A 23,965-nucleotide genomic window follows, 5' to 3' on the forward strand; every position below is an offset into this window, starting at 1 on the left:
AGGCATGCCAGACATTCCTCCTCTACAAAGAACAGAGGCTCACAAGCAAATTTCTCTGTTGTTCCAAATAGGGGCCATTCAGCCAGTTCCTGTGCCAGAAAGGGGCCTAGGATTTTATTCTCGCCTGTTCTTAGTACCGAAGAAGGGGAACACGTGGAGACCAATTTTGGATTTATCTATCCTCAACACTTATCTGGACATTCCCAAGTTCAAAATGTTGACGTTACAACAGCTTTTACCTCTGCTGGGCAAAGATCACTGGATGGTAACTTTAGATCTCAAGGAAGCTTACCTTCATGTGCCTATAAGACTAAGTTGCAGGAAGTATCTGCGTTTTCGAGCTGGAAATTCTCATTATCAGTTCTCTGCATTGCCCTTTGGCTTATCTACTGCCCAGAGTATTCACAAAGGTTCTGGCTCCAGTGATAGCTTACTTCAGGCTAAAAGGAATTCAAATCTATCCTTACTTGGACGACTGCCTGATTCTGGCTCAAGAAAAGGAAGACCTTCTACAGCATTTGGAATATGTCATAGCAGTGCTAAGATGCCTAGGGTATTCTGTGAGCGAAATAAAGTCCAGTCTAGTACCCTCTCAAGACATGTGCTTTCTGGGTGTGAGACTGAATACAGCAGCCCAGATGGCCTTTTAACCCCGGACAAACAAAAGAATCTTTCCAGTTACTTCCATCAACTATCTCTTCAGTCCGGGCTGACTGCAAGGACAGTCCTTCAAGCCTTAGGGTTCATGGCATCTTGTATTCTGGTGCTTCCCAATGCCAAACTGCATATGAGGAAGCTGCAATGGTATCTCAAAATGTATGGACACAGCACTGCCAGGATTTGGACACTGTCATTCAAATAATACCTTGCATTCAAAAGGAATTTTTGTGGTGGGCTCAGGAATGTCACCTAAACAAGGGACTCTCTGTGACCCGGCCAGAGGCGAGTCAGATTCTAACGACAGATGCCTCAGACATTGCTTGGGGAGCTCATCTAAATGGAAAGTGGATACAAGACAAGTGGCCTGCCAGACTACAGCATCTACATATCAACATGAAAGAGATGTTAGCAGTCCAGTTTGCATTAATGGCTTTCAAGGAATTACTTCTTCCAGGGCAGGTGTTGATTCTAACAGACAACACAACTGTCATGTGGTACATCAACAAACAAGGGGGAACACATTCTTACCCATTGTGCAGGCAAGCAATGATTTTATGGGAGACTGCGCTCAGCTTGCAACTAACTCTTCAGGCAAGGTTTCTGCTGGGAGCACAGAACTCCTTAGCAGATGTGTTAAGCAGATAAATCATGGATCCCCACGAGTGGAAACTGGATCTTCATGTATTTCAAAAATTGACAGTGTCATGGGGAACTCCAGACATAGATCTGTTCGCTTCTCCACTAAACCACCAGCTGCCAAAGTTTTGCACAAAGAGGTTTCATCACACAGCTTGGAAAGTGGATGCTCTTTCTTTCAATTGGAAAAATCTTCATGTGTATGCTTTTCCACCTCTGCCTCTTCTCCCAAAGGTGCTTCTAAAGGTCAGACAAGACAAGCCAAGGATGATTTTAATAGCTCCAGATTGGCCACGGCAGCACTGGTACCCATTACTGAGGAGTCTGGTAAGGAAGCCTCCATGGCCTTTACCCTTGATTCCACACCTGTTGTCTCAGAGGGACGGTCACCTGCTCAATGTCAAGCTTCACTCTCTTCATCTAACAGCCTGGCATATTCTGTTTTGGAAGACAGCAGGTCTCAACTTCCTCAACAAGTTTTAAATGTGATTATGGAAGCCAGAAGACCTAGTACAAGGAAAGTGTACGCAGAAAAATGGAAGAGATTTTTATTTTGGAGTGCAGCAAACAATTTGGAGATTTCTGAGCCTAATTTGAGTGTGGCTCTTCAATATCTTACTGAGTTATTGGACAAAGGTTTGTCTTTCTCTTCCATTAAGATTCATGCTGCAGCAATTTCAGCTCACTATGATTGTGACCCACCATTGTTTTCGCATCCTTTGTTCAAGCAATTTCTTAGAGGGGCAAAGAATATAAGACCCCCACGTAGCGCTCCTACTCCTGCTTGGGATCTCAATTTTGTGTTGGAGAAACTTACTCTACAACCTTTTGAGCCTGCGGCTACTGCTGAATTGAAATACTTGTCATGGAAGACTGCTTTTTTGTTGGCCATTACTTCTGCAAGAAGGGTTTCTGAGTTGCAGGCCCTTATGGCGGTAGAGCCTTTTTTGATTTTTCATAAGGATAGGGTATCTTTACGTACTAATCCTTCCTTTATGCCTAAAGTGGTTTCTAGTGTGGATTTAAACCAAACTATTCATTTGCCTACTTTTTATGCAGATCCCCAAAATAAAGGGGAAAAGATTTTGCACACTTTAGATGTACACAGGCAATTGCGTTATTATTTGAGCAGGACTAAGGATTTTAGGCAGTCTCAGCAGTTGTTTGTTTCTTTTGCTTTGAGTTCGCAGGGCAAGCCTGTGTCAAAACAAACTATTTCTAGGTGGATTGGGTTTTGCATTGCATTTTGTTATTCCCATCATGGCAAGGAGATTCCAGCTGGGATTAGGCCTCATTCCACTAGGGCTACTGCCACTTCAACAGCATTTCTAAGGGGGGTGGCAACTAAGGATATTTTGGAGGCAGCTACTTGGAGTTCAGTGCATACTTTCTCTAAGCATTATCACCTTCCTCTCTACTCTAAGTCTAGGGCTGGTTTTGCCACTGCTATTTTGCAAGGCATGTTGTCAGTTCCTGCTTCCTTATGATTTGCCAGCCTCCCTTACCTCTGCTTTGGGATTCTACCCAATAGTTAGGACTGCAGCAATGTGGAATGAAGAACATAGTACAGTTTTGTACCTACCATAAATGTAGATGTTCGAGGATCCACATTGCTGCAGTCCAATTTACCCTCCCTCCTTCCCCTCTGTGTTTAGGGGTGGTTGTGTAGGTGAGGTTATATTCTGGTAATTTTGTATATATTGTACATATTTTTGGCGCAGGTATGTTTGGAGTTTTTGGTTTTGGCCTTATCTTTTCAGGGTCTTCTGACATCTGGGGCAAGAAAAGACTGAAGTTATGGCGTCGGTCATGCGCATTAGTACCCTGACGTACTGACGTCAGTCTAATGCGCCCTGACCGACGTCAGCCATATACTTTGGTATTCGGGCCGACTGGACAGCGGACTACCCAACAGTTAGGACTGCAGCAATGTGGATCCTCGAACATCTACATTTATGGTAGGTACAAAACTGTACTTTACATTTCTGAGTTGCAGAGGTCTTGTTAACTTGTGCAATGAGAAAACACAATTATGTTGAAGTGACAGTTGTGCAAAACGAAATAAGAAAATGCTAGTAAATGTTGCTTGGTATAAATCAGCTCGGCAGGTCCTCCACTTCAATACAGGCTGTTAAGCCTGGTTTCACTTCCTTTCCACATAACTGCTTATGTAGCAATGTCACAGTACTGTGACCTATTGGTTTACAAACTAAAGCATCCAGAAAAAGGAAAATGACAGGCTGCTAACATATCAGTCAGATTTAACCCCCCCCCCCCCAACCTCTTACATGCTGCAATAGATAACTTTGGATCAACTTTCATTTATGTGATGTACTATTCTTATTGAAATTGTCCAGCATAATTTTTTATCACATTTCAGGCAAGGCAGCAAAAGTGCAAAAACACATTTACCATGTAAAAGAACACAGCAGTGTGCATCATAAGCTTTCAGCATTTAAACATCTGTCTACAACCATGTTCCAGTGGAAGAGGATAGTACAAACAGCTATATTTAGATTACAGTGTGTCAAGCTTAACAAGTTATGGATGTGTTTCTACCTACATCCTGTATCACCTGAATTGCCATGAAACATGTCAAAGTAATAAGGTGCTGCTCCTATAGCCCTGACATCAGAATGGATGCTCAGGTACTCCAGTCAAGGATTGGTGTCCCATTTCTTCACCATGATTGTCACCATCTCTGAAATCTTTTGGTTCTAAAATTGTTTAACAACATACTGCTCCTTCTGCTGGAGACACTCTGACCTCCATCCTGTTTCCTTTTGTCATGTGTATAAGATCAGGGAAATTGGTGCCAAAGGCAGGCAGCTTACTTGGATCCTGGCAGTTCCTTCATGGCTGTACCTCTCTGAAGTTGCAGTCTTAGCTCATCAGGTGGCTGTATGAGGTAAAACAGGCTGCACAGAGGTTCACAGTGGCCTCTCAGAGAATAAAAAAAAAAAAAAAAAAATCACACTTCAAATAGAAAAATCATTAGGAGCAGGAAGGACACTTGGTGCTACAACTTCAGCAGAACTAAACTACTGCAAGCCATTGGGGTGCTTCTTCTCATGAAGTGTTGAGCCTGGTTGGAAAATAATTGTTGAAACTTGTTAACATCTTAATAATGCTTATGGGTTTTGAAAATTAGAGCTCTGTGAAATTATCCAAACTATCCAGTGCTATAGATTCCTCCAGTGGTGGTACCACCCTCGCCAAAAAAAAGAACTTTAACTTAAGTGATTTAGTAAAACTGAAAAAAAAACACAAAGTTCCTTTTCTGTGGCAAAGAGATGCTCCTTTTTGAAATTGCAGCTGTCCATATGTTTACCACTGTTAGGAGCACACAAAAGTATTAATCCACACTGTTTACTACTGTATTTATTGACATGGAATCCTGAAGACAACATGCACAAACTTGTGAACAGCCCAATTTACCATCTTTTTAGTTCTGTATAATCGATCTGACAATTTTGAGATTGGCAGATGAGACAAGTGCAGCTTCTTCGCACCTTTTCTAGAAAGAGCTCAGAAGGTTATTCTTTGGCCTTGTGAGTTTATATTGCTGGTGCACAATCAGAGATCCCTTCTCCACTCTTTAGCTAAGCCATGTAACTGCAGTATGGGGGGGGGGGGAGTAAACGTTGGCATGTCAGCAAGACTTCTCAAGAAGGAGTAGAACTGCAGGTGAAGATGGCATCATACAGCTGGCACTAAATGTTGTGAGTGAGGCATTCCATCTTCAGACTTATAAGAAGAAAAAAATAACGTGCTTCCAAAGCTGCTGTGTTGATAAAAGGAAACTGTTCAGCTTGCTCATAGATATCCTGAGAGGGCTATTTATACTGTAAGAAGGTGAAGTCACACCAACATTGCATGTTACAGCTCTTGCTCTTTGAGCAGGGATGTAGCCACAGAACAATTCAGACCGAGAGTTGTAAGGCGGGGGTAAGATTTGAGGATAAAACAATGTCATTTCCTGACTTGGGGTAATACAGTAATGAAATGATTGTGCTGGTCTTGTTTCTTGAGATGTAGCAGTTCTTTCACAGTTAGACATGCTTTAGTAAATGTGCATTGCTACTGCCTTGTTTCATGTTCTGCTTTATTGCAAGCTGAGCAGTAGATGGGGAAGCAGCAGTTTATAAGATGGAAAGTTGTGACACTCATACTTCATATCTGTTAGCCATATCCCCTTTCTCTTCATCATGTTTTCTCGGAAGTGATATGCTGAACAAGTGTAGTAAAGTAGCATATAAAATAGAATACAGGACACCCATCAAAGATACAGGGTACCATCACACCATTCAGTTACAGGGATAAATAATTTAATGTAATTTCACTACTGGCATGGATTCCCCTTTGGATGGCAAATGTGTTCAGAAAGGATCTACTGTTCTAAGAAGGACATGCTCTATATTTTAGACTCATTTGATTGTACAGGACAGGTATGACCCCAGACCATTGAAGAATATATACACACACACACACACACACACACACACACACACACACACACACACACACACACACACACACACACTTGTAATACAAACATACACTACACCAGTACATTTGGGGAATTCACACAATCACTGTTTCTCCTAATGACATGTTTTTAGGCTGAGGGAGAAAACCAGTGTACCCAGCAAAAACTGAACTGGACTCATGGAGGATATGTAGACCTCACAGAGAAAGCACCCTAGATGTAACTGAACCACAAAACGATTATGCATGTACAGCTAGTGTGCTACCTGACAAATTACATAAGATATTTTTTAATAGCCATGCTAAAAGCTGACCTTCTTGTGATGCAGTGCTACCTCATTTCAGTTAACCCCATGTATTCACTTGCACTGTCCAGCCCCAACATGCTTTGAAATTGTCAGCCACCAATGTCACCAGTGATTTCTGCTCTTCTTGAAAATTCACATGAAAACACGCTGCAATCTTTTTTGCTAGAGAACAAGTTCTGTGAGATGAAGTAAAATATCTAGTCTCTGTCACATTTCTAGATCGCCTCCCTCTTCAGAGTTCACTTCTCTGTGTGGGAGGTGTCAGATTGGGGAACAGCACAGGGCACCACCTGATAAAGCTGCAGTTCTGCTACAAGGCATGAATCATTAGCCCTCTATGGTGCATTAACCTGCACTCTCATATTCTTAACACACGAACCGCAGATGCTTCAGTTTTTCAACGTCTCCCATAGAGGAAGCTAACTAGCTCAGTAACTCAGAGTACCTTCTTAGGGCATATCTTTGTAACTGGTCGAGTGCTGTCCAAGATGGTACAGCTGTTCATTAACTCAGAGTACCTTCTTAGGGCATATCTTTGTAACTGGTCGAGTGCTGTCCAAGATGGTACAGCTGTTAGACTGACAGCTGTGAGTCCTGCCTGCTGGGGTGAAATTTAAGAAAGCTTTTTTCATTGGCCCTACTGGCAAGAACAGTTTTCAAAGTAATGAAACGGCAACCATTTCTTTGAAATCTGTTCTTGTTTGCACTGCATATGTAGTGCAAACAAGTCTCATTGTACTTGAACATGCAGATTTGAGATGCATCATATATGTACTGCACACTTTATAATGGTGCAGCTGCTAATAAACAGTTTCACTTACAAAAGCAATTGAAATTAAGTGGCTTTTTTGTGTCTGCGCTGTATTTTTTTAGTATGTTTATTGAATTATCACTTAAAACATAAGCAAACATGTATTTATATAAAAGAAAACCAACCATGTAAACATGTTCACATTTACAAACATTATACATATCACATATGTTCTTTTATACAATTGTCATCAATCCAGTCTTACATAAATTGCTCAATCTCTGCCTTCCCTTAAACCTCACTCTTCCTCCAAAACATTATTCTGCATGTATTGGTCCCACAATTTCCATTGTTTTCTGTGTAATTTACTCCTACCCTTTTCTAAAGATCCACTTCCAGTTCTTATATCTTTGGTACAATATTCACTACTTCAAGTACAGTTAGTTTCGGCTTTGGTTTCCATTTTTTAGTAATTGCTTTATTTTGGCAGCCATCAGAACTCACTGAACTAGACCTTACTATATCTCGATAATTCAGATCCTGTATACCAGCTCAAAAAAATGATTTTCTTAGTTACACACATTTGCCCACCCAATATTTCTGACAGAGTACTCTGTAGGGAAAGTTTGCTTGGAGTACAAAATATGTATGCCAACAGCAAAAAAAAAGTTAGACATCCCAGATCTTCTAGAGTTTGTTGTATATTTGAGAGCCATATACATCTCTTCCCATTGTTTTCTTGTGACTTGCTTATCTAGGCCTTTCCCATTTTTTTCTGACCTCTTCTGATTGATTCCTATGACTATCATGTAGTAATTCATATGCTGTACTAAATATTCCTGTTGTAACAGCAGCTTCTGCTGTAGATTCAACTAAAATCTCTAACAGGAGGTCTTCCACTTAGGATTCCTTGATCCCTTTCTCTTTTCCTATACTCTGATATCAATCCTTGATGGAGAAGGCAGTCCAAATATCTTCTTAGCCTCTTCCTGTTCTGTGTCCTTATCCTCTTAGATTATTTGCTCCCAATACCTCGGTTCCTTTGCCATTTTTCTCCAGTAAATTTCAGTCTCTTCTTGCCCATTCTGTATACCCCTAATTGCAGTCATCCCAATCATCAGAATCTCCTTTCTCCATTCTTGTGTTGGATTAGTTCTTAGAAAAGTTTCTGCTACTTTAGGAATAAAATATTATATGTAGCTGTTGTTATTCTTGAGGATCCACATCCAGAATCCCAGTCTTTCCTTATTTCTTGAATTCCACCCTTACGCTTCATCATCCCTTTCCACTTTGAATTATAGCTTTCTGCTCATGTTATGTATCTCAGCCTTGACTGTGTAGCTCTAAAATAGCCCTTTAAATCAGGTAATCCCAAACCATCTTTTTCTGTTGGAACTTATCCCACTTGACCCTTGCCGTCTTCCCCTCCAAGATAGTCATTCAACTCTTTATTAATTACTGTCCAGAACTTTTTCTCTAGTTGATAAAAATATGCCTGATCAGTATATAAAACTAGACTAAATACATTTTCACTGCTTGTACAAGTCATATCTTCCTATCCATATCTATACACATGAGCTTCCATTTTTCTCAGCTTTTGTATTATCTTTTGTTTAGTCTCTTCCCACATATCCTTAGTTGCCATAACAGAATCTTTTTTAACCCATACTCCATTTTATCATGTCCTCATAAATATGGGTATTGCTCAACCAATTCATATGTGGTTATACAGTTTACAGATATAGCCTTTGGTGTGTCTTCATTCATTTTATATCCTCAAAAAAAAATGAAACTGTATTAAGACTGTTCCACAACAATATGATGTCCTTTTCTGGTTTTATCATGTGTAAAACAGTATTGTCTGCAAATAAAGCCAACTTTTCTTGATTACCATACCAATTATATCCCTGAATTTCTGAGTCCCTTATTTTCTTTGCTAATGGCACTAAATACAAATAACAAAGGGGAAAGAGGACACCTCTGCCTGGTTCTCCTTTTCAGATGCAGCTTATCAGAGAGAATCCCTTACACTTCAGTTTTTGCCTCTGATCCCTCATATATCCTCCTAATTAACCTTGTTATTGTATCAAGGAATGCAAATGCTTCCATTGCCCTAATCATAAAATTCCAGCTTACTCTGCTAAGTTTATTCTCTGCAGCAAGACAAACCAAACAATAGTGGTATTTGCTTTCATTTTGCTTCCCTCTAGACCATCATTGTTCTAGTAATGCTGTCAAATGTGTGTCTCCCGTCCACAAAACTAAATTGATCCATATTTACCAAATTTGGCAACACCTTTGCCATTCTGATAGCTATTGTGGACGTAAACAGTTTATAATAAGGTTTAAAATTGAAACGGGCCTATATGAAGCTGGGTCTGATGGGTCTTCACCATCCTTAAGTATTACAGCCACCACAACTTTCTTCCAAGATGTTGGTAATTTCTCTGTTTAAAATTCTGTTACATAAAACCTTCCAGACAATTATCACTTCCTTCCCTCCTAGCTTCCACACTTTTACAGGAATACCATCTATTCCTGGAGACTTTTGCTGCATATTGACTATACATCACTGCTTTTATCTCATCTTCTCCTATCTTAACTGTTAATTGTTGAGCCTCATCTACCTCTAACCTGAGCATACTTAAGTCGTTCATACAGATTTCCATTTTGCCTTTTCTTGATTTTCACACCGCTCTGCTTTATGCATGTTTTCATAAAATTTCTGAGATATCTGTAATACCTCTAAAGGACCTCTGGTGATTTTTCTTGTTACAGACTCCCCAAGTTTGGCAGCAAACCTTTCTACTTTCTGTTGTCCATGTCATTGTGCTAAGAATTTTTCTGCTCTGGAATTATCAAAAAAACAGTTTCTTAACAACATATTTTTCTAAACTCATGCATATTATCCATGTACTCCCTTATTTTCTCTTTAGCAGTCTGTGGTTCTGCCTCTTTTTGTTCTGTGAGATTTCCCTTATTCTGCAATACTTTAACTTTTGTCAGCCCCTCTAAATAATTCTTATCTCTTAACCATATCTTTTTTTCTTTTATTTCTACTCTATTTTTAAATTTCCACTAACCATTCCTTAAATTCCTCTCTTTTTAACAAGTAGGTGGGGAAGTCTATCTTATTAGATATTGGCGCATGATCTGAAAGCATTATTGTATGCATGGCAACACTTTCAATTAAATGCACATGTTCCTGTGAAATGTAATTTTTGTCTAGTCTATTCCAGTTATTGTACCTTGGGGAATTATATGTAAATTCTGTCTGAATTTCCTGTACTTCATTCACATCTTCCATACCAAATATTTTCATAAATTTCTTCAGAAATCTAACCTCTTTTGTTATATTTTCCCTCCTAGTTCCCCAGGATGCACTTCACTGTTGTAAACAATGTTCTAGTTCCTACCTATAGGTAATATTCCCTGCTGAAAACTGATTATTTCTCCCCAAATTGTCTTAAGCTCCATAATAGCAGTTTTTACGTGGAATGTGTAAACCTTGGCTCTGGATGATTTTCAATGTTGTGACAACCTGACCCCGTGCACAAAAATGGGGAAAAAGGGGTTAATGATGGATGGATGAATACATGCCAGTTAAATTCTCATCCCTTGCTAGTAGTCACTTCCTACCACAAATATATCACTATTAAAGCTCTTCTTGCAGTTAGTATAAGTACTTCCTTTTTCCTATGTCCCTGGTGTTTTCCTATATATCCATCCTGTTAACCTTTCTTTCTCTAATTCGCATTTACTTCTTTCCAAATGTGTCTCCTGTAGCACTATTTGCACTCTGCATTTCTTAATTCAACTCTTTTACCTTATTGTTTATACCTGTGAGGCAATTCATGTTTCAAAATAATACAGATACTGTAGCCATTGTAATAAAAAGTTGTTATTCCCACCTATTATATCTGGCAGTTTTTTTAAACGTCTAATTCCAGCTACAGTGTTACATGCATGCAGTAATGTTTGACAGGTTGATCTTTTATGCAGTTGTCTCTTGTCATCTCCATTTGAACCTACATTACATTTTTTTAGGACTCTCTATTTTAACGAAAACCTTCAAACAAAGACCATTCTCAGGACATCTTCATAACCTATTAACACAAATACACAAAACTGTGTACATCTTCAAATAATGTAGTTTAACCTTCCCAATAGCAACAATTGTCCCAATTCAACAGCTGCACCCAGAGGCTTTAATTAACCTAAAATTTAGGTCATCCATGCCAAACATGTTACAGCCTATGTTCCTACTTAATCTCATTGCTGCCTGTATTCATCTTATATTTATTCCCCTTCCAGATGTGAAAAGCAACATGTATGCTTTCAGAGATTTAAGAAAAAACATACTGGCTATCATTAAAGAAAACAAAATTATACATTGTTCTCCTAAATGCATTAAGTCATTGAGGTACAGCAAAGCTGCTCTTATTCACTTCCAATAATTTCAGACTTTATGTTTTACTGAGCTGGGTGCCCTTGTACCTGTAATTTGGCATTTCTCTCACTAAGCAATGTTCAAACCTCTCAATTTATTGCCTTCACCTTTAGCTTCTGGTTTTCTTGGAGATATAAGAACGAAATGAAGAGCTGCACTCAGCTGCAAGATTCTCAACTGGGACTGAAAAATGTTTTTGCTTAAAGAAAAGTATTCTTTATAGTGTGATCTCTTGTTTAAAAAAACACTTGCATTCACAAAAAATGTCATTAGATTATGCTAGTGGTATTAATCCAGACATTTACCTATGCAAAAGTAAACTAAAACATTTCAGTTCTACATATATTATAATCAGTGCACTTTTTAAAGACCATCCCGACTACAACAGCCCAGGATTACAACCTATTGATTTAAACATATGTTTGTCTGGCCTTTCTTCTCTTTTTACACTGTAATGCCCTTGCATCTTAAAACTAAAAAAGAAAAAAGAACTTGTTTGTTTCATTATTTTTATCACAATAGTCACTGAAAATGCTTTACTGTATAACATGCAGTTTATATCATAAAATGTTTTATACAAATACTGGTACTGTTGAGAACAGAAATAGTTTTACTTACAGTTAGTTTTTCCCTCTCTTTTTTCCTTTTAATGTCCTTCCAAACATTAATGCCAAGAAGTTTAACAAAGTCAACAAAAATCCAGTCTTTCTCAGACACTTGTTCTTGTATTGCTATAGTTTACAAGTATGATTGATGCTTTATAGTCTCACATTTTTTCACTAATGTCATTGTTGCTGGTCTTCTTCCTGTTCACTTCCATCTTCCAACCCAGACTTGGATTCAAGTCCAAGGAACTCTCAATTCTCAAGTCAGTCCTGTGCCTTTTTCTGTCTCTCAAGCATTTTCATTTGGAAAATTGGAAGAGGTTTCAATGGCAAAGTCTCTCTATGAACCTTACCTTCAGAAGAATGAGAAACAGAGTTCCCATTTGTTTGATGGCTAACCCCTCATTGGACAAATTTTATATCTTCCCCTAAGCCTGTTCTGCATCAAAAAATGACATGATCTTCAAGCAAAAATATTGTGAAAACAGCTGAATGCATCAGCTTGAATCTCAAACCTGCCTCTTGACATTCCCTGGTTTCTGGGATAAATTTGTTTTTCTGCTGTCCGGTGTGCAGTGAGTAGCTGTTTTCCCCAAACACTCTACTGTCTCCAATTTGTAATATTTTGCCCTTCTGCCAGTTTTGTCAGGATCAACTCTTTCTCCTGGTTTATTTGCATCTGCATTAATGTAGGTTTTGGCTGCTTTCTCGTGGCCAGGTTTGGGGAATTCACATTATGTGCCCTTTCAATTAACAAATCCTGTTGTGCAATACCAGTACAGTTACTTCTTTGTGATTTTATGAATTAATGCTGTCCTGTCTAATTTTATAACAGAAAATCTCAGGTTTTATCTGTGTGCTCTGTCCTGTAATTCTACCATTTTTGGAAATGGCTGTTCTTGAACAGTCTCATATTCAGCCAGTGTTTTCTTCATTTCATCTTCTAATTTTCACAGTTTTATCAGTTTGTCTGATTTCCATTTTTTTAATGCTGTCCTGTCTAATTTTATAACAGAAAATCTCAGGTTTTATCTGTGTGCTCTGTCCTGTAATTCTACCATTTTTGGAAATGGCTGTTCTTGAACAGTCTCATATTCAGCCAGTGTTTTCTTCATTTCATCTTTTAATTTTCACAGTTTTATCAGTTTGTCTGATTTCCATTTTTTTAGTATTTTGTTATTTGAGTTGATGTACTCCTTCAATGTTTCATTTATTTTAGTCAAGTCTAAGCACATTTGACATTTTTCCACTAAATCAGTGTAAGCCATCTCTTGAACCAAAGTTGGAGCTTGAATTGCTTTTTTTCTGAACAGCTTTAGAATTCTAAAAAGTCAGGGTTTTCTCTTCACCTTTTCCAGTTGATTTTCTTCCAGGCTTTCTAAGTGTCTTCTTTCCTGGCAACCAGGTGTATATTTACCAGCCAGTTACTGAATTTTACTAAAACAGGCAGAATTACTGGCTCTTATCTATCGGTTTCTTTTTTAGACTAGGTGAGACAAAGTTCATTGTTTCACAAACTTTTTTTTTTTTTAATTTTAATAGTTGGCAGCTCCTTCATTAATTAATATGCCCCATTTTATGCCAGTATAATCTACAGATTTATATTATGCTGAAATGAAGAACTACCATCCTTCCTTGTAAGGACAAATTAAATGTTCTAAAATAAAGCCAGTAAGCCTCATAATTTTAAGCAGGTAAGCACAAAATCAGTGGATACATGAGTGGACATTTCTTTTTTTCATTTTGATTGAATTAACTTTTATTTATTTATATGTCCATATATTTATATCCAGGCCTGCTGAATCTAGCTTTGTTTATAAGCTTGTTGTTTGTTTGCTTGTTATTTCCCTGGAACGCTAATTCCACCTAATACGCGGCTTCTCAGCGCTTCTGTGGATCACTAGTGATATCTGCATTGCTTACTGTACTTATTTCCTTGTTTCACTTGAAAGAAAGTTACTGTTTGTCGTTTTTGCATTTAAGTTACCTGTAACACATTGCACTTAAGTTACCTGGCACTTGCTCACTAAAGCAATTATATAAGTCAGCACTAAAAATTAAAAACACTACACCCTCACTCCCCACTGGCCCTGGTTTTCAATTATTAAGGAATTCCCAATATTATTCTAGCATGTCCAAAGGTCAGTTGTCAATCTCCTCTCCGGTCCAGCTGGTGAATCTGGGAATCTTGAGGCAATGTTACAACTGCCTCATGTACACAGACAACCCTCTCCTCCTCCAAACAAATTCCAACACATGTGAGAGATGCAACCATATAGCCAAACTGGAGGCTAAGCTCTCTCAACTCAGTACTGGCATAGCCAGTCAGGAGGAGAAGGCAACCACACTCACTACAATTCCAGTCTCACATAGACCTACCACGACAGCAAACCAAACACATAATCACACAAAAACATACTCGGAAGCTCTAAATAAAGATCTGCCGAAGCAGCAGAGACCTCCAAAGCAGACACCCAAGCAGCCGCTACCCCAAAACAAAACACGTGCAACACATATCTCACAAAGCCATTGTGCCAAACAGTCACAGCCCTTAAGACTAAACAACACACCTGATACACTTGTAATAGGTGACTCTATCGTCAGGCACACTGACGTCCCGCTCACCAGGCTGAACAAGGAGAGGGTCACGGTGAGCAGCCTGTCAGGCGCTAGGATCCGCCACATAACACAAGCACTCAGGTCACTCCAAGGCAAGTACAAATATGACTCAGTCATTGTCCATGCTGGTGTGAATGACCTGAGACGTACCTCCCTGGACTACATGAAAAGAGACATAAAGGAGCTCTCTGAGCATGTAGCCCAGGCGGGATGACCCTGACCTTGAGTAGCATCTTACCCTCACCAAGAATGATGCCACAATATGAAGACAAGATGATCAACTTCAACAATTGGCTTAAGTACTGGTGTCATTCAAAGGGGATCCAATGCCTGTCAGCTTGGGATGATATGCTCGACAAACCACGATGCTTCGCTAGGGCGGCTTGCACCTGTCACCCCTGGGCTTTCGGATATTGGCAAAGGCTCTTGCTACCCCATAGTGCCTTTTTAGGCAAGGCTCAAAAGACAAACCCACCTCCATAGGTATCACAAGGGATAAGAAACTAAGAGTAATGCTACTCAACGCCAGAAGTCTAAACCTCAAGATGCCACTCGAAATTCTCCTTAGCATGGAGAACATCGATATCTGTGCAGTAACAGAAACCTGGTTCAGGGCTCCCAAGAGTACCCCAGCACTACCAGGTTATACCTCATACCATGCTTTTCGGCCCCAAAACTTGGACCGAACCACAAAAGGAGGGAGTATCGATATTCATCAAAGATACCCACACCTCCAGGTTGGTGGCAAAGCGAAGCATCAGAGACTATCCATGTGCAACTAACAGTGGGTAAAACTGCCTTCCAGTTTATAGCCTGCTACAGACCACCCTTCCAAACCCAGGAACCCCACTCGGCCTTCCTGAGAACACTGGAAAATATGAAGGTATCTCCAAACACCATTATATTGGGCGACTTCAACTACCCAAACATAGACTGGGAGCATTACTCTAGCTCCAACACCCTAGCCCAAAGGTTCCTAGAATTTATAAACTCAAATGCTATGGAACAACTTGTTACCACTCCCACAAGAGGGGAAAACATACTGGACCTGATCATCACCAACATGGGGACTCTATGCTCCAAACCAGAAGTGTATCCCTCACTGGTAAGATCAGACCATAAACTAATCTCACTGGATATTCACATCCCAACCCCAACCCCTGCCCAGAAAACCACAGTGAAAAACTTCTCTAAAGCAAATTTCACACTCCTCAAAACCGAGGTGGAATCCTTCAAAGCCCCCGGGCCTGTGGAAAATACGACCCAGACCGCAGAATCCTTTATAAATGCATTCTATGAACACCTTCAGGAATGCATGGATCATACGATCCCAAATAAAACCAAGACCCAATCCTCCAAAGGCAGACGTCCTGTCTGGTGGACCCCAGCCATAAACAAACTATACAACAGAAGGAGGAAGCTACTAAATGATAGAGCAAAATCCCAAAAAGGGAAGGCATCACTGATCAGTATTAGCAAACACTACGGGCACACACAAAATTGTCTAAGGCCAGCTTCGAGAGAAAAATTGCACAGGACACTAAGGATAATCACAAGGCTTTCTTTAGTTATGTTAGGAACCTGGGTGGTAATTCCCAGATATGCTCAGAATTAGTCCAAAATGACAAAAAATACACCGAACCCACAGACATTGCCAACATCCTAGCTGACAGGTTCAGTGCAAACTTCTCCCCCCGCTCCCCACCAAAAGGGCAAATATCTATCCCAGCAGAGTGCTGCCCCCCTGACATCTCAGATGCTCAGGTAAGAGCCGCCCTCTCCAAAGCAAAAAACACAGCATCAATGGGACCAGATGGTGTCCCGGGCTGCGTCCTACATGAACTCCAAGAAGAGCTAAACCCAAACATAAAACTACTGTTCAATCTCAGCCTTGCTACAGGATATGTGCCCAAAGAGTGGCGTACAGCAACAGTGGTCCCTCTCCATAAAGGTGGTGCCTCAACGGATCCTGGAAACTATCGCCCCATAAGCTTGACTAGCTTGGTCTGCAAAGCTATGGAAAGGATCATCATGGACCTCATAAATAAAGATATTGGGGACCTACATACACTGGATCCTACCCAGTTCGGCTTTGTTAAGGGCAGATCCTGCCTCTTAAACCTGGTTGATTTCTTTGAAATAGTCACCAAGGCCATTGACGAGGGGAAGGTGGTCCACACAGCCTACCTGGACCTCGCAAAAGCCTTCGATACAATACCCCACTCGGGAATTATAGATAAGCTCACCAGCTTAAATATAAACCCCTATGTCACTAGATGGATTGCAAACTGGCTGAAGGACAGAACCCACATGGTTAGAATTGCTGGAGCCATGTCAGACTCCAAACCAGTTACAAGTGGGGTCCCACAAGGCTCAGTCCTGGGACCTGTCTTGTTCAGTATATATTTCTCGGAGGTACAGGCCAACACGGAAGGACTGTGGCTGACCAAGTTCGCAGATGACTGCAAACTGGGCGCCATAATCGACTCTCCAGCTGACACAAGCATCCTCCAAAAGGGCCTCATAGAAACAGACAACTGGTGCCAGAGCCATGGCCTCAAGCTAAATGCCAAAAAGTGTATAGTCATCCCCTTTGGCAAAAACAAAGTGCCCACAAATTACCACATAGGTGGTAATCCATTAAGTACAGAAGAAGTAATTAGGGACCTGGGGACCCAAGTTGATAGCAATCTCTCATTTGACAACCACGTGGCCAAAGTGGTTAGAAAAACATTTTATATAGCCCACCTAATCATGAAGGGATTCACATCTAGATCAGGGGAGGTCATCGTGCCTCTTTACTCATCCCTCATCAGGCCCATAATTGAGTACAATGCCCTTTTGGGATGTACCTTACCAGACACCTGCAGCAACTGGAAAGACCCCAAAAGTACCTCACCAAGAGGATCAAAGGGCTCAAACAGATGCCATATGCTTCCCGGTTAAAGAAACTCCAGCTCTACTCAGTGGCATACCGCCTGTTCAGAGGCGATCTGTGCCTGACGTATAAAGCCATGTCCAACCCGGAATTAATGGACATGCTGCACCTCAGAAAATCCAAATCCCATCGAGCTCTGGCTCGAGACTTGAACCTCAGCACTGAAATAAATAGGACATGCTGGAGGGACAGACTCATAACCCAGAGGCTCCCTTCACTCTGGAATAAAATCCCAGTCCAGGTTGGGCAGAGTCCCTCATTGACTCTCTTCAAGAGGAATCTTGATGAGTGGATGGGAGATCGTAGGTTTACCCCGGGTATCACTTCTGTGTCACTGTTAGACAGAGGCACAGTATACTAACCTCGAAAAAGGGCATAGCAAAATAAATTTAAAATGGGTGGCGAAAGCCAAACACATTCTGGCTAGGCTTATAAATGTCCTAGGGTAGATAGCCTAGTATGAACCTATGTGCATTTTTGCATCTATGTATACGTGTAATTTATTTATTTTGATGTAATCATCTGGCCTAGTGGTGTCGGTCTCTGCCACCTTCTTTTCCTGTAGGCCTGCTCAGTGAGTAAGTAGTCAGCTGGCATGCAGTTATGTCGCAAGCAATCCAGCCTTTGGCCTCAGGAGCAGTTTCCCCTTGAAGGAGAAGAGAGAGTCTTCCCCCACCTGACTCCTTGGATATGAAGTTGAACAAGAAGTATTTGTAATATCCAACTCAGATCTTATCTTCTCTGGGCTTTGCTGCAAATAATTACGAAGTGACTGACTCTTGGAGGACTCCCATCTTACCTTGGGAAATGCTGAATTTATTAAGGGAGTATTTCAAGTGAGGGGGGCAAAGAGTTTTTATACTGCCACAGATGGTACCTTGACCACTTGAGACTCAGGGAAGCAAAGCCTTAGAAAAGGCCCAACATATTTCAGGTGTTTGAGAATGCCTTTAAAGCACCCTCCTTATAATCAGGTTAAAGAATCATGTGAGTACATGTCTAGAAATCATGGTAGCAGATCTAGCATTCACAGCTGTAGGTACAACTAATTGATCAGTCTCACTGTTGTACTCAGTATGCTCCCTTTGACAGCGATAACAAGGTTCTAGATAGTTTTTGCAAAACTTTGCCATCTAGAGCAGTTGAGAACCAATTGTAAAGTATCAATGAAGCATTCTTAAGCATATTTAGGCTATGGTTTCTGAGATTCAAAATGAAGCAATGAAAGGAATAACATCATTATTTACCCAGACAGATTATGAGGGGATTAGTCATGCATTCAGATATTGCCACTGATGTCTGTAATAGGATTTAGCTACAGGTGTAGGAATTAGATGTGTGATGCTTAAAATTCAGGCTTCACCAGAAATTCAGGCTTCACCAGAGGATGTCATTGGGAAGATGTTTAATGCACCCTTGAATAATGCGGACTTGCTTTTTGTCCTCCCTTTATAGCAGCTCTTCAGAAACCTTGAATTTAAGATTAACATGTAGCCTATTTAAGTAATTATTTCACCTGCCCTTTTCCCCTGAATAGTAGGAAATATCCTCTTAAGCAGTGCCGTCTTCTGTAGGAAGCTATTCAAAGCCAATCAGTGTAGATAAAAATGGTTTTCAAAAAGAAGCATTTCTGTGGAACAGACAGAGGCAAAGGGAGAGGGAGGAGAGAAAATCTACTGATAAGGAGCAAATGGGAGTGCTACAGGCCGTCCTACCCCTTCTTCCCCCTTGTAGCCCACTTCTTAGGTGGGAAGGCTTTCTATTTGTAAGGATAGTTGGTTTACTTTAACTGAGGACAAACAGACGAGGGAGATCATTACATCAGGATGCAAAATAAAATTCAAAACCCTCACACCCTTCCTGAAATGCCTTCCATCCTTCCAGATGAGGAAGAGCTAACATAACTCATTTTGGCTTGCATCCTACATATAGCAGCTGTAGAAGCAGGTCCCCTGTGTGGACAGGGAAAATATTTCATTCTAGGCATCTTCTATTTCCAAAGGGAGATGGTCTTTTGAAGTATATACTATATCATTCTAAGCTGAACATATGCATGAAGCTTCCCAAATTTTGGATGTTAACCCTCCAGCACTCTTCCCACTGCTTTACTGTTAGCATATTGTGGTGAACCCTGGGGCATAAAGGATATATAGTTGTTTCACCCAGCCACATGATGCACAGGGAAATCTTTTGGCTCAAAGCAGGGTAACAAAGTATCCATTTACTTGCTTGCTACTTGGTCTATCCATGCTATCGTACCTAGAGTAGTTATCAAATGTTTAGCTGGACTATTGTCTCATCCAGTTAGATTCCAACAGATTTAGAGCACTGTCAAACACCATCTATTCTCTGTCCATCCTAATGTTTTCCCTAAGACTCATACTGATGAGAAATAAGAGCCTTCTGTTACCCTATTTTGGGCACAGAGCATGAGCAACCTTTTATTTCCATGAGACATGGTTACAAAACTGACACATTTCTTCTAGGACTCAGCCAAGCATAGTGCTTCTTAGAGCTCTGAGCTACATTTCAGAGCTGCTATCCAAATGGTTCATTTGTCCAGGATTTGCTTGAGGGGGATCCAGTTGCACTTGAAAACCCAGTGGGAGCAGCACAAATACCCACTAATCAACACTTTACCCCAGTACCTCCATTCAAATAAACCTATACTTGCAAATACTTCGAATCTAGCTTGAGGTTCATATAGGCCACAGCACAGTACAGTGCATCTGGATCACATCCAGGATCCAACAGCGAATCCACTGTGAAGGAATGATGACAGTCATTCTACCCCACAGTTTTCTAGGATGACATGGAAAACAGGATCCCTAAAGTTGATGCAGACAATATTACAGTCACAAGGTACATAAAGAAATGTGAGGATCCGCTCCTACTAGCTTTGCAGGGTAACAGTGGAAGTTTGTGATATACAGACTCTCATTTTTGGGCCATTACCCACAGGCCACTTACTTCATCAGACTTTGACACTGTATCAGACCAGTTTTGCAGGTCAAAGACAAGCAACTGTAACTGGAGACGGAGTCCTGCTGCTTTACCATCTTTCAGGACCTAAACAGAAAGTGGAAGAAAGCAACAGATACTGACTTCTCTTTAGGGTTTGCTACAGATACTAAAAGACAAGATAATACATTCTTCATCACTTGTAAAGAGGACATCCTGTATGCCTTCTCTCACCTTCCACTAAACACCCAGAATCTTACTTTATTACAATACACCCAGCCTTTCTGTGTTCCTTGATAGATTTTTCTGACCTCATGTCCCACTGCTGCAATTGTCTCTGTGTCCTTAGCAAGGAGGTCTGTCCTATTTTGTGCCCTTGGCTCTATCTGAAATTATGAAATTACTACACTGAAGAGTAGTGAACTCACAACTGACCTGTGCAGAATTTCACTAGTCGCTTCCGTTATTCCAGACAATGGCCCTGTCACCACAGCTCCCCTTCAAACATGGCACAGTTGGTCTCACCCACAGTCTTTGCAGTTTTTCTTAACAGCCATAGTCTGTGGCTTTGGAGAAGTCCAGGTAGAGCACATCTGCTGGGACCACCTTGTCAAGTTGTCTTATAGTCCATCTACCAAACTGGATAAGATTTGACTGGCAACAACTTTTGTTTCTGAACCTTTTTGGTTATCCTGGTAATTTTTCTCCTCACGGAAAGCCACCTGGCCTTCCCTTAGCATTCTCCCAGTGACTTTCCCTGCCAGTGCCGCGTCTATAAGATGCATAAGCCAACAGCACTCCCAAATTATCTGCATCTTTCTATGTGCAGACATACTACACATGCTGATTTCCAATTCTCAAATATTTATGCAGTGGCTGGTGATTTGTAGAACATCACCTTTAAAGCATATTCCAATACATTAGCCAGATTCCTGAGTGCCTCTTTCCCTTTTCTTTCCTTAGTGCAATCAATTCTGTCCCAATGCCTCCTGCTGTATCCTAATATCTTCCCATAGCTTTCACTATTCTGTTCCTCCTTCCCAGGGGATAGTCTCACCTCCCTAGAAACTGAAGTAAAATGTTGAGCTCCAGAGTCACCCTTCCCATCCCGTACTCAGTCTGACTACCTGATTTCCACAGTGTATCTAAAAACCCTTTCTTACCCTTCTTGACACTTTCTTCCAACTCCCTCTTGACTTAACGCCTTTGGTGCCATCACATCTTCTGTTATCCCTCTGCTGCCTTCTAGAACATTACCTCCTCCCTCACCTCATACACTCTACCTTTCCCTGTTTCGCATGCTCTTTTGCCCTTAGCACTATTAATCTATTTTTATTTAAGTAGATTGACCTTTTTCCTCACTGTGCTTGTTCTTAAAACCCTTGTCCATAATTCTAAGTATGCTATCCCTGACCTGTTTCTAGAGCTGCGTAACCCCTTCAGTTTTCTTCCAGTGTCTAACTCATTTTGAAAATCTCCCCAGTTCAGCATAATCTGCTACCTTAAAATTTGTTGCCAGTTAGTTTGCATTTATATTCTTGCTTTTCCTCATACTGTAAATTACACAATATTATGACCATTGAGCATTTGTTTACTTGACTGTGTCATGTGACAGCCACAATTTGAAAAGTCCACTTATTCAGATGGGCTCAAATTACAAACTTTCATAACTTATCCTGAGATACCTGCAGCCACAATGCAACATAAATATATGGGTGTTGCAGAGGTGATAAATACTATATTTCCTGCCTTTTTTTCCCTATCCTGATAGTGATTAGTTAAGGAAAGATAATCTGTCCTCTACTTCCTTAGCAATAATGTTATGCTAGTTAGCCTGGAGTGTCATCAGGCAGATGGTCTAGAATTTTTTCTTAATCTGTTATCAGTTATGCTTATCACTGGAGAGTAAGATGTTTTCTTGGTTCAGGAACTCATGGTCATGATTTAACAGACAAAGTCCTTTCAGAACCTCTGTGAGGAGTCACAGTAAGCATTATGCAGTACTACATAATCCCTTGGCAGATGGTACTTTTCCTGCTGAAACCTTTAATGTACCTTAACTTTCAGAGAACTTTATTTGCTGTAGGATGGTCATTAGGACTGAAGTTTAGCTCCTCCTGCTTTTTTCAGCTGTAAGGAGTCACCAACACTGTTACAGCTGAGACGGTGTCATTACTGGAAAGTGCTTCATATCTATCATGAGCTCATTCTGCAGCAGTTTATGACTAGAAACACCCTTTGGTATCTTCACTTTTGCTGGCAAACCAAATAGTCATCCACTGTTACTTGTAATGTGTATTTACATGGTTGCTTCTCAACAGAAGTATCTCCATTTAAGCATATTTTCTAGTCCAGAAAGAGTCTGTCTGTGGAACAGCAGCTACTCAGCTTTTTCCATGCAGAGAGGGCAGAAGATGTGGTTAGCTGTGCATATGGTATGTAGGATAATAGGAGATTACTAGGCTATTGGTCCTAGTCATGTCGTACCCTTGTTCCCTTATAGACCAAGATGTAAAGCCTATATTTGCAATGCGAATCTAAGATCAGCACCGACTGCCTCTGTCCAAGAGGGACATAGGTGAAACTCCCGGGGTAAATGTACAGCTTCCCATCCAGTTGTCCCAAGTTACGCTTAAACAGGCTCATTGAGGAACTCTGTTTTACGTGAATTGGGAGTATGTTCCAGAGGAGTGACAAACTCTGGGAGACATATCTATCTCTCCAGTATGTTCTGTTAATGTTGCAGGCAAGGTTAAGGTCCCTAGAGTGAGTGACTCTTGTCCCATTTGATTTGCGGATGTGCAGCATTTGCACTAAGGCAGGCTTCGAGACTGCTCTGTTGGCCAGGCAGAAGTTGCCTCTAAGCAGACTATACGAGACAGAGTACAGTGACAGGGCTTTCAGTCTGTCCATGTAGGTCATGTGTTGTAGGCCCTGAATTTTCTTTGGGAGAAGCCTCTGATGTCTCTAAAGCTGCTTTAGGTGTCTGGAAAGGTGTATACAGAAAGGAACATTGCACTCTATTATTGGTCTGATGAGGGCCAAGTACAGGGGAGTTGTAAACTTTTTACCTTTAGATGCCCTTATTTATGAGATGTGCAACATAGAAGACCTTCCTCACCACTGTGGACACATGGTGATCAAAGTTAAAGCAGCTGTCAACAAGCATTCCGAAATTGCTCACCAGTTTCAACTTAGTGGGGTATTATTAATGTTCTAATTTGCAAGAACTTCTCCTTTGCTGAAGTGGGTGATAATGCATTTCTTTACATTGAGTTTGAGTCTGTTGCTCTGGCACCAGTTATTTATCTCTGTGAGCCCATTTTGTAGAATGTTGACATTGTTGAGGGTTTCTATGATTGCAGCCAGTTTGCAGTCATCAGCGAACTTGGTAAGCCACATCCTGGATTTCTAAGAAATGGATTCCAAACAGTAAGGGGCCCTGCACAGAATCTTGTAGAACACCACTGGTAACAGGTTAACAGGTCTACAGGTAGAGGTGGAGCCTCCAACTTTGATTGTATGTGTTCTGTCGGTGAGTCAGTCGGT

At 40.7% G+C, this 23,965-nt stretch overlaps 1 protein-coding gene across 2 annotated transcripts in view; it reads left to right on the forward strand.

Annotated features, from left to right (window-relative positions):
* LIMK1 (LIM domain kinase 1) overlaps positions 1 to 23,965 on the forward strand; it is a 1,196,288-nt gene that overhangs the window by 942,776 nt on the left and 229,547 nt on the right. The window lies entirely within an intron of this gene.

The sequence above is a fragment of the Protopterus annectens genome, chromosome 13.part0 (assembly GCF_019279795.1).
Source record: "Protopterus annectens isolate FY-2018-M chromosome 13.part0, PAN1.0, whole genome shotgun sequence".
In the NCBI taxonomy this organism is placed as follows: domain Eukaryota; kingdom Metazoa; phylum Chordata; order Ceratodontiformes; family Protopteridae; genus Protopterus; species Protopterus annectens.